Source organism: Pelodiscus sinensis, chromosome 11 (genome assembly GCF_049634645.1).
Source record: "Pelodiscus sinensis isolate JC-2024 chromosome 11, ASM4963464v1, whole genome shotgun sequence".
Taxonomy (NCBI): domain Eukaryota; kingdom Metazoa; phylum Chordata; order Testudines; family Trionychidae; genus Pelodiscus; species Pelodiscus sinensis.
This window is the reverse complement of record NC_134721.1, coordinates 22,455,058-22,468,332: the sequence shown is the minus strand read 5'-3', so window position 1 is coordinate 22,468,332 and position 13,275 is coordinate 22,455,058. Positions and strand designations below refer to the sequence as shown.

General features: G+C 45.8%; 1 long non-coding RNA gene across 1 annotated transcript in view; it reads left to right on the top strand.

The window, feature by feature from the left end:
* The first annotated feature begins 922 nt into the window (after positions 1–922).
* Positions 923–13,275, top strand: part of LOC142830927 (uncharacterized) — a 60,404-nt gene continuing 48,051 nt past the window's right edge. The window contains exon 1 of the long non-coding RNA XR_012906478.1: positions 923–1,106. This is a non-coding gene — a long non-coding RNA (uncharacterized LOC142830927). The remainder of the gene's footprint in view (positions 1,107–13,275) is intronic.

The window sequence follows — 13,275 nt, the reverse complement described above, 5'->3', positions numbered from 1 at the left end:
GAACTTTGATTATGTTTTAACATGTCCCCCACAGTGTGCTGGAAGGAATAAGATGTTTGTCATGAAGAAAAAAAAGATGCTGAGGGAAATTTTAATATTGCACAAGCGCTTCTTTTCTGGATGTAGCCACGCTCACCCCCTTTGATCCACAAATGCTCGTCATCAACACATGCCTCCTGGCTAATCTTTAAAGGTAATTATTAAGTTCCAATATTAATATGCAACTTATGCCATAGTATAATTTCTCTTGCTGCATTCATCAATCCATCATGGGCCTGTCAGCTGATCTCCTCAGAATGGCAAGATGACTGTTAGAAAGTAACATGTATAAGGTGCAGGCAGAAAGCAGTATTCTGTTGAGTTGTTAGAGTTTGTGGCTACACACAGAGTAATATGGGGGGGAGGGAGGGGCAGGTGCTCCCATAGCAATTCCTAGTAAAAGAGTGATGGAGAGTCCACAACTTCCATAGGCAATTTATTGCAGTATTTAACCACCCTGGCATTTTGGAACATTGTTTCTAATGTTCAGCCTAAACATCCCTTGCTGCAATTTAAGACCATTCCTTCTTGTCCTATCAGATATTAAGGAGAATAATTTTCACCCTCTTCCTTGTAACAGCCTTTTAGGTACTTAAAAGCTGCTATCATGTCCCCTCTCAGTCTTCTCTTTTGCAAACCAAACAAACCCAGTTCTTTCAGTATTCCCTCATAGGCCATGTGTGACGGGGTAGGCGGCTCACCCACGCCACCCCGCACTGAACCACACGCCGGGGCAGGGAGGCAGGCCCCAAGAGGGGGGGCAGAGCGCGGAGGGTCCGGGATCCGCGCCAAGGGCCGACGCGGCCAACAATCCGCAGCTCCGCCCGACGCCTGCGGATGACGTCAGCGGAAGCGACGGGCAGGACGCCAGGAGGGGCGGGGCCCTAAATCCCGGGGCAACGCCGGCCTGGGGGATGGACGGGCGGGGAAGTCAAAAGGGCGGCGGCCACAGCCAGACAGGAGGAAACCCCTGAGGGTGTGGGGAACACCCCCCACCACCACCACCAGAGGAGCCAGGAGCAAGGGAACCACTGCGACCGGGTCCTAGCCAGAGGAAGGGACTCCGGGTGAGTCTGTCCCCTTGCTGGGGAACTGACAGGGGCTAAGCCGGGAAGAAGGGACCCAGGGCGGGGCCGCGGACCCCGCGAGTGGAGGGTTTGGGGAACTCGACCGCCTCCACTGACAAGGGACAAGCGTCCCCGTCTTAGGGCCCTGGGTCGGGGCTCGGAGAGTGGGAGGGCCTGAGCCCCCTTCCCGGCCCCTCAGGTCCAAGTGAGCCCGAAGCACGCTACACTACGAGCCATAGGCCGCGGCTAGGTGGTCAATCGTGAGGCGAGTCCTCTGTTCAGGACGCTGGCACACCCGAACTCGGGGTGGCCTCCGGGAAGCGGGTGACACCATGTTTTCTAGACCTTTAATGATTTTTGTTGATCTTCTCTGGGCCTTCTGCAATTTCTCCGCGTCTTTCCTGTGATGCCCAGAACAGGACACTCCAGTTGAGACCTAATCAGCGCAGAGTAAAGTGGAAGTATTTCTTCTTGTGTCTTGCTTACAATATTCCTATTAATACATCCCAGAATGATGTTTGCTTTTTTCCAAGTGTCACACTGTTGACTCATTTAGTTCGTGATCCACTATGTCCCCTAGATCCCTTTCTGCAATAGTCCTTCCTAGATAGTCACTTCCCATTTTGTGTGTGTGAAACTGATTGTTCACTGCTAAGTAGAGTATTTTGCATTTGTCAATATTGAATTTCATTCTATTTACCTCAGATCATTTCTCTAGTTTGTCCAGATCTTTTTAAATTAAAATCTTATCATCCAAAGCACTTGCAACCAATTTTTCTCCAAAATTCACAGGTTGTATTCCCAATTCCGCCACTGATTCGCTACGTGACCTTGGACAGCTATTTGAGCCACTCTCTGTTGCAGGGTCCCCAGCTGTACAAATGAGGAAGATAACACTTGTTTGCTAATTTGGAGGGGACTTTTTTATAATTTTAACATTCTGCACAAGATTTTCTACTGTTCTTTTTTATGCAAAACACCAAAAAGTGTTTCTTACATTGGCATAAGAAACCCATTTCTACCTGGAAACATCAGGCCTTCAGAAATACAGGCATTTAAAATTTCACATGATCATAAGGAGGAAATGCATTTTTTTTTTTAAAAAAAAGCATCACCCCAATACTGGGGAAGGAAGGATAGTCCAGAGATTATGGCACCAGCCCTGGTCTTGAGAGGCCCAGATGAAAGTCCCTGCTCTAGACTTCCTGTGCTACCTTGCACAAGTCACTTAGCCTCTCTGTACCTTAGTTGTTCCACCTATAAAATGTGGTTAATAGCACTGCCCTGCCTTGCAGGAGTGTTGTGAGGAAAAACACACTAAAAATTTGTGAGGTTCTCAGATCCTGTGGTGATGGAGACCAAACAGGAACCTAAAGTAGATGGTGTTAACTAGGCCAAATGTCATGCAGCAGCAGCACCCAGCAACCAATTTTAACATAACAAAGATACATATAAATCCAGCAACTGGGGATTCCAAACCCAAAAGACTCAGAATTAAAATGCTCCCCCAAGCTTTCCAGAACCATGGAGGACCCAAACAAACACTTTATGCCCCTCCATCCACCCTGTGACAAATCCTGGTCCAGCAAAACAAGCATTATACTGGACATTACACAAATAAATTACATTATATTAACAAGTCCCTCTCCACACTACCTGGTGTCTTGATGCAGGGGAAGATGGATATCTCCTCCAACCTCCTCTGGCATGAAATTTCACCAATGTGAGAGCAGAATCAGACCCTTGATCTCTAAGTCCTTGTGCGCTGTGGCTAGAAAAACAGCAGGCTTCCAGGTTTCTTTCCTAGCTAGTGTAGAGACAGCAGGCCACTCCTGCAAAAATGGCTTCTGCTGGCTCTTCTCACCACAGAGGGTAGGTTCAGCCAATCTGGAAAATCATGTCAACATCACGTGATGAGTGTGATTTTTCTACTCCAAGCCATCCTTAGTCAAAATTTTTAAAAAAATCATTAGCACAAAATGTTCACAGTCTTAGAAGTGCGATGAGGTTCTGGGAATTAGCCTGGACTGTAGAAATCGAGCTCTGTGTCTGTGAATTCCATTCCCTGCATCTGCTTCAGATCATCTACTAATCTGAGAATTCATTGTGCATTTTGAAAAAATAGCTCCAATTTTGTGACTTCTCGGTTGCTCAAGAGCAGCAGAACTGATTGAAACTCAGAATTTCCATTTTCACTATCCTAGAAAAATGATTCCAGACTAGCGCAAAGAAAACAGCTGCTCCTCTGAAGAGTGCACTTATCTGGCTCTTTAGATCCATGGACACCAACCATTAGATTAGGATCTACTGGTTAATCTTGGAACCTCTGACAGGTGATCCTGAGTGGTTTAGCCAGGAAGCTACCAAGTGCAAGCACTTCAGCTGCCCCTCCCCTCACTGCTATGCTGCTGTTGTAGGCTGCCTTGGAGCCGCCCTCAGGAGCCTCTTGCTGGCTGTGCATGGTGGGGGAAGCAGAGGAGAGGGATGCTGATGTCAGGGTGTTCCCCTACCCCCACCTTTATAACCTAGCTGGAACACAACAGGGCTTGGGATGGAGGGAGCTTGCTGGCAGCTGCTCCTATGACTGAACATATTCCGCACACTTAATGGGGAAATGTGCATCTCTCTCACTCTCACACTGTCTTGCTCACTTATTCACTAACACAAACACACTTTGTCTTTCACACTCATCTCCCAACCCAACATATGCTTCTGTGGCTGCTGTTACTTCTTTTACTACAGGTTGAACTCTCCAAAGCAGGACTCTGTGCTCTGGCAACATCTGTGGAGCCTTGCCAGGGACGGGGGCCCAGCTAAGCCAGCAGCAGGAAGACCAGCATCTGAGAGGTGTGCTAGGCCGGTGGCAGCCTGGCAAGACCGGCAGCAGGGGGGGCAGGATTTGGGAGCACTTCCAGGAACAGGATCCTGGCCATGTAAGCTGTAAGGGGACCAGGAGCAGGGGAAATGGGGAACGGCAGAGAACCCTGTCAGGCCAGCAGCGATGGGACAGCTGGAGCTGGAATACCAGCCTGTCTGTAAGCTGGTCCAGGAGAGAAGTTGGACTGGGGGGCCAGTGGTAGGGAAGCCAGAATTTACCTCCCTGGTCCAGCAAACTCTCTCATTTGGGACTGGTCAAAGAGTTGCCACCTGTACTTTCGAAGTGTGTTATTTTAGGTCTTTGACTAGTCTGTATATTTTATAATTTTTACTTCTCTCTTATGCTTAAATTTAATTCTTTGAGTAGTGAGTTCTAAAATACCTAACCTATCATAGCTAGAGTAATTATTCCTATGGTAATTGTGTGTGTGTGTGTGTATATGTTTTTTGTTTCTACCAGTGGTGCATATCTGCATATACTAACTTGATATTGGTGCACATAATTCATTCCCTCTAATGTTTGTCAGTGCAAAGTAGCAGCTGTTATTAACAATTTAAAAAATGTCAAAATAAAATAACTAAAATAACAATAATTCAACTAATATAATATTATTGACATGTCAGTAGTAGTGCTTATTACTATTACTACTAATGGCATGAAAGAACGTAAAAATAATAAAAAAATATAGACAAAAATACTCAAAATAACATTTCAAAATTTTCCAAAACATTTTTTTTCATTTCAAATATTTTTCCAACAGGAAGTTTTATCAAAATTTCTGATTCACTAAAATAGGTTTTCCTGATGAAAAAAATTATTTTGATGAAAGCTTCTGACCAGTATTAAAAAGCAGGCAAAATTTCAATAAAAACACATTGTGCTACAAGTGTTCACCTAGCTCTAATATTTACCCTCCTGGTGACAGGCCCATCACATGTCTTCACTAATGTTTACTTATTAAACTTCTTTGAAATCTTTGAGGGAGAGGAGCCATAGAAATGCAAAGTGCAATTATTCCTGACTTATCATGCTGCCTTAAAAATTGAGCTCAAATAATTTTTGGTTTAAAAGGGGGATGATGAGGTTTCCAAATTCACTACCATCCTCTCTCTTATGTTCCAGCTGGTAAAGGAAAATCCCAGGAAAGTAATTAGCTTGCCAGTAGCAAGTGTAGAAAACAAGCCTAAAAACATGAGATAACTGAGACCATTCATAGCAGAGACTGGGAAGCAGGCTCAGAGATTTTGGTAGAATGGAGAATGCAAACTTATTTCTGGGCATGCATAATACAGACAGAACCTGGTGATTGGCAGGCAGGATCAAACACAAACAGAACTTGGTGATTGGCAGGCAGGGTCTCTCGAACTAAATTCATGAGCCTCTACTGCATAAGTTAAATGTCAAAGGCCCTTAACTGATTCACTGATCTCTCACTAACAGGTCTCAGTGCCACTAGACGGGACAAAATACCACTCTAAACAGGTGTGTGGGTTTCACACAACCTTGGAGACTTCAAGGCCTTAGTCCTGCAGAGAGCTCTCCTGGTGGACCCGAGCACCCTTATGAATTGCCCCGGAATTCAGTGGTGTCCACCACATGGATTTTTATGAATGTCATTGCAGAATCCTGGGCCAGGATAATACATATTACAACATTCTTCCTAGGCAGTTTTTGGCCCTAGAATTATGACACAATAACAGAGAATTTAGGGCTAGTTGTACATAGCAGCCGCAGAGACTTTGGTGTGGCGAAGAACAGAGCTCTGTTTCTGAGCAATGCTCCCTTACATTTCAAAGGGTTGTTTAACAGTGTGCACAGTACAAAAGATCAATATAGGTTTTATAATGTCATTGCTATCCATGAGCCATTAAACTTCTTTAAGTCCTGCCACCACTAATAAGGTTACCAAACCATCAGTTTCTCTCTGCCTCTTTTCTTGCTTCATCATCTCCCTGACTGTGAATATGAAAGGAATATATTTTACAAGGATGTTGATAAAAAAGGGTCAAGGTAAAGTGATCACCTAGCAAACAGAATCCCAGCCCTTTCCTTTTTCATTCAATACCAGGCATCTTCCTGGAACTCCGATTTCTGAAAATTATTAAAGAGCCAGGAAAGGTAATGGCATATTTGATTTCTCATAAAGGTGGACAGAGCCTACTGTGGCAAGGGCCTCTCTCTCCCTGGCCAGTGTTTAGGCCAGCAGCCTCCTCCCATTGTCAGGGGCTGGGCTTGCAGCTGGTTTCTGGGGTAGCAAGTCCAGTCACTCCTTCTGGGATTCCCTCACCTGCTGTCTCTCACACTATAACTGTTGGTTCTCTGCCTCCCTTCTCCCCCACATTCTAACTGGGGTGGCTTTTAAAGGCCTCCAGCAGGCCTGAAATGGAATCAGCTGGCCCCAATCTGCCTTGGCCAGCTCCCTGCCATGGCTCCTAATTTTCCTGCAGCCCTCCAGCTCTAATTAGCAGGCCTTTTACCCTGTGGGAACTGCCTTTTTCCCCACTCTGTAGCAGCCCTCTGGCCTGACCTTGTCACACTACATATACCTAAAGGTGGGACAATAGGACTAACAACTAATTCCGGGGGTGGTGAGGGGAGATGAAAAGGACAGGAATGGGAGTGCAGGTCATAGGCATCAAATGAGGGAACTGGAGGGGGATACTGAGCTGAGGTGCTATACAATGCTCTCTGCTTGGAGAAAGAATCCACTTGAGGAGCCAGTGGATGCCAGACAGAAGAATTCTGCCTCAGGACATGAAATGAGCAGGGGCCAAAAGTAGTCACAGAGAACACCCAAACAGAGTGTCCTCCTCCTGGACTAATGTGTGCCCATCTTGGCCAGTGCCTGGAGGCAGCTGAACATGGCCATGACATGTCTTTGAGGGGAGAGAGGGTACAGACAGGGAATGCATAAAGGAAGAGATAGAGGGAGAAGGGCAACTGAAACCTCAGGAGGAGATGAAAGATGGGCTGCACCCTGATGCATGGGGAGGTAGGTATATGCCAGGGTCTCTCTCATGATGCAGGAAAAACAGTTGTCAGGGGAACACTGTGAACCATGCCAGCACATGCCCACACTCGTGGCTCCATAGTGAAAGGTGCCACATCGATAGCTTCAGAGGTTAAAGTTCTCTGCCTATTTACTGGACATGCAGAATGCAAGCAGGGGCAGCATGTGAGTCTTAAATATGCCACCCTCAAGCCCTTCTAATGCACTGCAATGGTTACCTGGGGGAACAGATACAGCTAGGCTAACAGGGATATTCAATTCATCACATCCATGGCTGATGTACAGTAATCACTTGTGCTGTAGTTTGAGAGCCACCAACACATGCCGTGTGAGCTACCAAATGGCTGCCAGATGGTAATGCAGCTTCTATTAACTTGTGCTGGGTTTGATCCTGGGGGCTTGAAATGTCCTATATCCCACTATCAATTCTACAAGCCAGCTGGTTCCCAGAAAACTCCACCCTCCGAATGGTTTCACCTTTTTTAAAAAAAAGGTTTGAATTTAAATTTGACGATGAATCATCTTTACAGTGAAATGCAACTATGTACCTGAACAGCTCGAGTGAATCTCATTGTAAGAGGACCTCACAGGGCTGGCATGTGAGCAGACCTCACTAGAAAGCGATCTCTCCTATTTCTTATGGTATTTCTAAGAAATACCTGCACGATGCTTCCAGCTCAGAGTCATAAAATCATAGGATTGGAAGGGACTAAAAGGGTCACCTAATCTAACTCCCTCCAAAGATGCAAGACGTGCTGTGGGTAAATCATCCAAGACAGCTAGCTATCCAACCTCCTTTTGGAAACTTCTAGTGAAGGAGATTCTACAATATCCCTAGGCAGTCTGTTCCGCTGCCCTACTGTTCTTACCGTTAGGAAGTTTTTCCTGAGATTTCATTAAATCTGTTGTGCTGTGGGCTTGAACTCACTGCTATTTGCCTGCTCTCTGTGGCAAGAAAGAATAATATTTCTCCATCTTTTTTTGGTAGTCTTTCAAGTAGTCAAAGACCCACTATTAGGTTCCTTCTTATTCTCCTCTTTTCCAAACTAACACACCAGCTCCTTCAGCCTCTGCTCACAGGGCTTCCATTCCATCCTTCTGATCATCTTTGATCAACCTTTCTATACAATGTTGAGCCAAACTGGCCACAGTACTATAGCTAAGCCCTAACCAGTGCTGAGTAGAGCAGTATTGTCACTTCCCGAGAGTTGCATACAATGCCCCTGCCAAGTCAACTTAAAATTGCATTTGCTTTTTTTTTTGCAATAGCATCTTATTACTGACTCATGCTGAGGCTGTGATCCATCACAGTTCCCAGCTCCTTCTCAGCAGTGCTGCTGTCCAGTCAGTTCCCCCGATTCTGTATCTGGACATTTGGTTTTTCTTCCCCAAAGTGTCTTTGCTGAATTTCATTTTGTTGTTTATAGCCCAGTTCTTCAATTTATCAAGATCCCTCTGAATTTTAGCTTTATCCTTCAGAGTATTGGCAACCCCGCCCCGCCCCCCAGCTTTGTGTCACCTGCAATACTGCTCTCTGTAATTACATCCAGGTCATTAAATAAAAACATTAAACAACACTGGACCCAGAACAGATCCTGTGTAACCAGAGGACCTCAAAGTATTTTAGAGGCAATTAATCAGTTTATTTCACCACACTCCTAAAATGTAGGAAAGCAGCATTGCTATCCGCATTTTAAAGACTAAAAGAAACTGAGGCATAGAGACATTAAACAAAATTGAGGTGGTGAAAGTGCTAGGAACAACTTCCAAAATCCTTTGCTTCATAGTGGTGTGCCTTAACCCAAGATTCCACTTCCTTCTGCCAACACCTTGTCTGCTGGATACAATAATACGGAAACACTTTGACCAGGATTGCTTGCTTGCATACAATGTCCCAGCTGTTAATAACATTGTGTTTGGTCTCTGCTCTCAACATTCCAAGAGGAATCTGCATTGCTAGAATGAACAATTTAGTCACACACCATAAGTTCTTGATTGCATAGACCTATAAGGTGTTACACTGGGTTTCTTTGTTCAGCGGGTGTGGAGGAAATGTGGCTCAACTTGTTGTTAACTGAGTAAAAGGTCCCTTGAACTGTAGTAACTCCTTGGCACAGACATTGGGTCTGGCAATCTTAATTGTTTATCTTTGATTATATATATATAAAAAATGTGAAGCTGCGTCACTTTGAGCTAACAAATTTTGTCAAAGATACAGATAAGCAGCCTGGGCACACACTGAAGAGCATTTACAGCTCTCTGCCAGGAGAAAAACTGGTGAGATCTGCAGGACAGCTTTTTCTATCCAACTTTTTGTTCATCCAGCCCAGGGATCAGCAACTTTCAGCACACAGCCCTTCGGGGTATTCTGCTGGTGGGCCATGAGACATTTTGTTTACATTGACCATCCACAGGCACACACCCCCACACCCTCCCACGTTCCCAGTGGCTGCAGTTAGCTGTTCCCAGCCAATAGGAACTGCAGGAAATGGCAGCCAGCATGTGCCTGAGGCCTGCGCCACTTCCCATTGGCTCCCATTGGCCAGGACAGTCACTGGGAACTGCGATGAAAGCTGGTAGGGTGAGGGGACCTGAGGATGTTCAACATAAACAAAATGTCTCGTGGCCCACTAGCAGATTACACTGATGTGTCGTGTGCCAAAGGTTGCTGACCCCGACCTAGCCATTCATTCATTCATGCCACCACAATCCTTTACTTTACTCTTAAGAGGTTTTCCATACTGCGGGGGGCTGAGTGGAGGGGCGGGAGATGAGTCAGGTTACAGATATGAGGACCACTCTCTGGGGGAAGGGAGGGGAAGAGGAAGGTGCAAATTTTCAGCTCAAATGGAAAATGTTTGCAAATTTAACCATCCCCTCTTGGTCCAACAGCAAGACATGGTCCTGGGATCATCAGCAATAACACATGGGTCTCTGCTACATGGAGTAATGAAGTAATTACATGGCTAACTGGTAGCAGTAGCATACTTACAGATCATGTACGAGCACCAGAAACTGGAAGGTGATGAAGACCCACCTCCAGAAGCATAAGATACATATTTCCCACAGCTAGCAAAGATTATCCCATGCGTCTGAGGTCTCCTGGCATTGAAGTCCCACTTTAGCTGTACTCCTTGCACTCTCTTAGACAGAGCACGGGTCTTGAATTCAGGATCTTCTGGAATACTCACCTCTGCTGCCTGAGGTTGGTCATATCAGACAGAAGCTTCAGCGTTCAGCTCATGGATTCTCTGGCACATGAAACCCACAGTTCTGTCCACGGTGACTGGGAGTAAAACCAGCCCTTGCAGAATCATCCCTGAAAAACACAAGCAAAAATCCAGATTCTCATTTTGTAGCTGGCTATCATGTTGATATTGGACAGACCCAAACACCCTATAATTTGGGAACATTCAGGGCCACACTGGATGTCTCTCCAGAGCTGCATCCGAATTCTGCATGTCCAATGTGCAGTGAAAATGTATACTAAATGGGTTTGAACCTGGGGGCTTGAAATGGGTTTGAACCATTGGTAGTGTAGATACATCCAGATTGGGTACTCTGTTTGTATATTACAATGCCCCATAGGATTCCATGTGATTATGCCCTGAAAGTATATTAAGAATAATACAGGTTGGACCTCCAAAAACCAGGACTCCCTTGTCTGGCAACATCTGTGGTCCAGCAGGACTACAGATCTTCCTGGACTAGGGAGTCCTGGCTGAGAGCCCCAGTGCCAAGAGGGCTGGTGTCTCAGAGCCCTGTGGTGCTGAGGCTGGGACCATGGCAGCCCCAGTAGCAGGGCTGGGAATGCAGCGGCTATGGCAGCTCCAGGAATGGGGCTGGAGACACAGCAGCCATGGCAGTCCTGGTAGGGAGGCAGGGCTGGGGATGTGACAACCTCGGCAGCCCTAGTAACACTGCCTGGGACATGGGAGTTCGGGCTGCTGGGGCCACAGTAGCCTGGCAGGGTGGTGGCTAGGGCTAGCTGTGGGGAGGGAAGTCAGGCTGGGGGGCTGGTAGCAGGGGACCATCCCTGGTCTGGCAAATTCCCTCGTTCGGGACTAGTCAGGTACTGAGAATGCTGGAGCAGAGAGGTCTAACCTGTACCTATTTTCTGGAAACGCAGTGCTGTTGACTATGAGCAACTATTGGGCTATGTCTAGACTGCAGGCTTCTTTCGAAAGAGGCTCTTTCGAAAGCATCTTTCGAAAGAGCCTCTTTCGAAAGAGAGCGTCTAGACTGCACGGAGAAATTTCGAAAAAGCGGCTTGCTTTTTCGAAAGAAAGCATCCAGCGAGTCTGGATGCTCTCTTTCGAAGACGGCCTCTTTACATTGAAGAACGCCTTCTTTCGAAAGAGGAGCTTTCGAAAGAAGGCGTTCTTCCTCGTGAAATGAGGTTTACCGCCATCGAAAGAAAAGCCGCGTTCTTTCGAAATAATTTCGAAAGAACGCGGCTTGAGTCTGGACGCAGGGGAAGTTTTTTCGGGAAAAGGCTACTTTTCCCGAAAAAACCCCTGAGTGTGGACACGGCCTTGGTGTTGAAGAGAAGAAGCATTTTGAATGATAGGATCCCAGTGGTGGTGTGAGACCTAATTTGTTGGAAAAGAGTCTTAGTATCTGATGCAGGGTGAAATGAAGAAGCTGATCATCGTGGAAGGAGAACTGGAGCAGGACGGAGGTGGAGAAACAGAAGCAAAGGAGTTCCACTCACCTGTTCATTGAATGAACCCTGGAGTGTATGTTTCTGTTTCTGACATTCGAAAGCTGCCCCAATGAAACAGAAAAATACAAGAGAGAAAATGACGTAGTTCTGTGAACTCTTCTAAGAGTATTTGTGATTCATGTCATGTCTAGGCTAGCTTAGCCAACTCAGAAAAGAGATGAGGCCCGGTTCTGGTCTCCTTTACACCCGTGTAAATCTGGAATGGTTCCACTGAAGTCAATTGAATTCCACCAGATTTACACTGGTGTCACTGAGGTCAGAACTTGGACCCATGGTCTCTGTTTTTCTAGTAGATATTTTGAACGACAAGCCACTGATCAAAGTAAATCAATGGGGTCTGGGACTCATCAGTCATGAATATTTATGATGGGAGCTTGTAGCATCCCAGCTCTGCCTCCTTAAATTACAAACTGCAGTAAGTTGTGTGCACTGACAAACTGTTCTCACAAAATGCTTATCAAGCAGATGTTTCACAGAAATAGAGAGAATTCCTTCACACGCTTTAACAGCTGTGGCCAGCATTAAGAGAAGAGGCCCTGTGTTCCTACTGCCATACAGCCAAAGCCTTACGCAACTTGATTTTAATTGCCTTTGGGGATTCTGTCTTGCCAGCTCGAGTTAGTGGCAGACACGACTTTCCGTGTGGATAGAATCAGCTTCTGTTAGACATCAAGTGATTTTTCCTGGGGGTTCAGCTCTTTTGAAATGATTTCCTTTTCCTTTTCTGAGTTGTTTGTTGTGCTCCGGTGTCCAAGTAGATCCAAACATAGGCTCATTCACTCAGCTCCGCCAAAGCTTGTACCTTGTGAGAGCTGCTTTGACTTAGGAGCAAACTATGAGGTTTGCAGAGCTTTCACCTATTCCTTCATTTAGGGCTGCCGTTTTTCACAATTCCAGCCCACCCCCTCCCCACCTGACAAGGTGCCTGTATGCACACTAGATGCTCAATGACTGATACATAAGATCTTAGCAACTCCCCTTTTGGAGCTAAATCATCATACCTAGACCAGCAGTGGAGAGGTCATACAGAATTCTACAGAACACATTTTGTCCCACTGAATTTGCTGCCTGTGCCGAGCTCACTCAAGCTTAGAAATTAACAGAGGCTCCTACAACTCCATTCACCGCTTGGTAAGTGACGCAAAGTCCATCTGGAGCGTGAACATTTCACATTTGGTTTTGTCCTTGGATTCCTGGAAGTAATAGATCACCTAGAGAGGACATAGCTGACATCAAAGCACCCAGAACTAATTAGCTGATCTTTAAACTCGGAAGAGCTGGAAAAAACATAGAGGTTAAAAAAAACCCACTTCTGTATAGTCAGTGAAGGGCAGTAAGTCGAATTAAACTTCTGCAGCCTGCACATAGATTTCTTTGGGGTGGATTGTCCTCGAAGTGGCCATCAAAAAGTCAGATCTAGGAACCAGAACAAGCAATGTGTGAAGTTCAGAATAACAGCACATGATTTCTTTTTGCAAACTTGCATTCAGGAGTCATAAAATGTCAAAAGAAATAATAACATTGCCCTTTCTTTGCATCGCTCCTCTGAGGATCT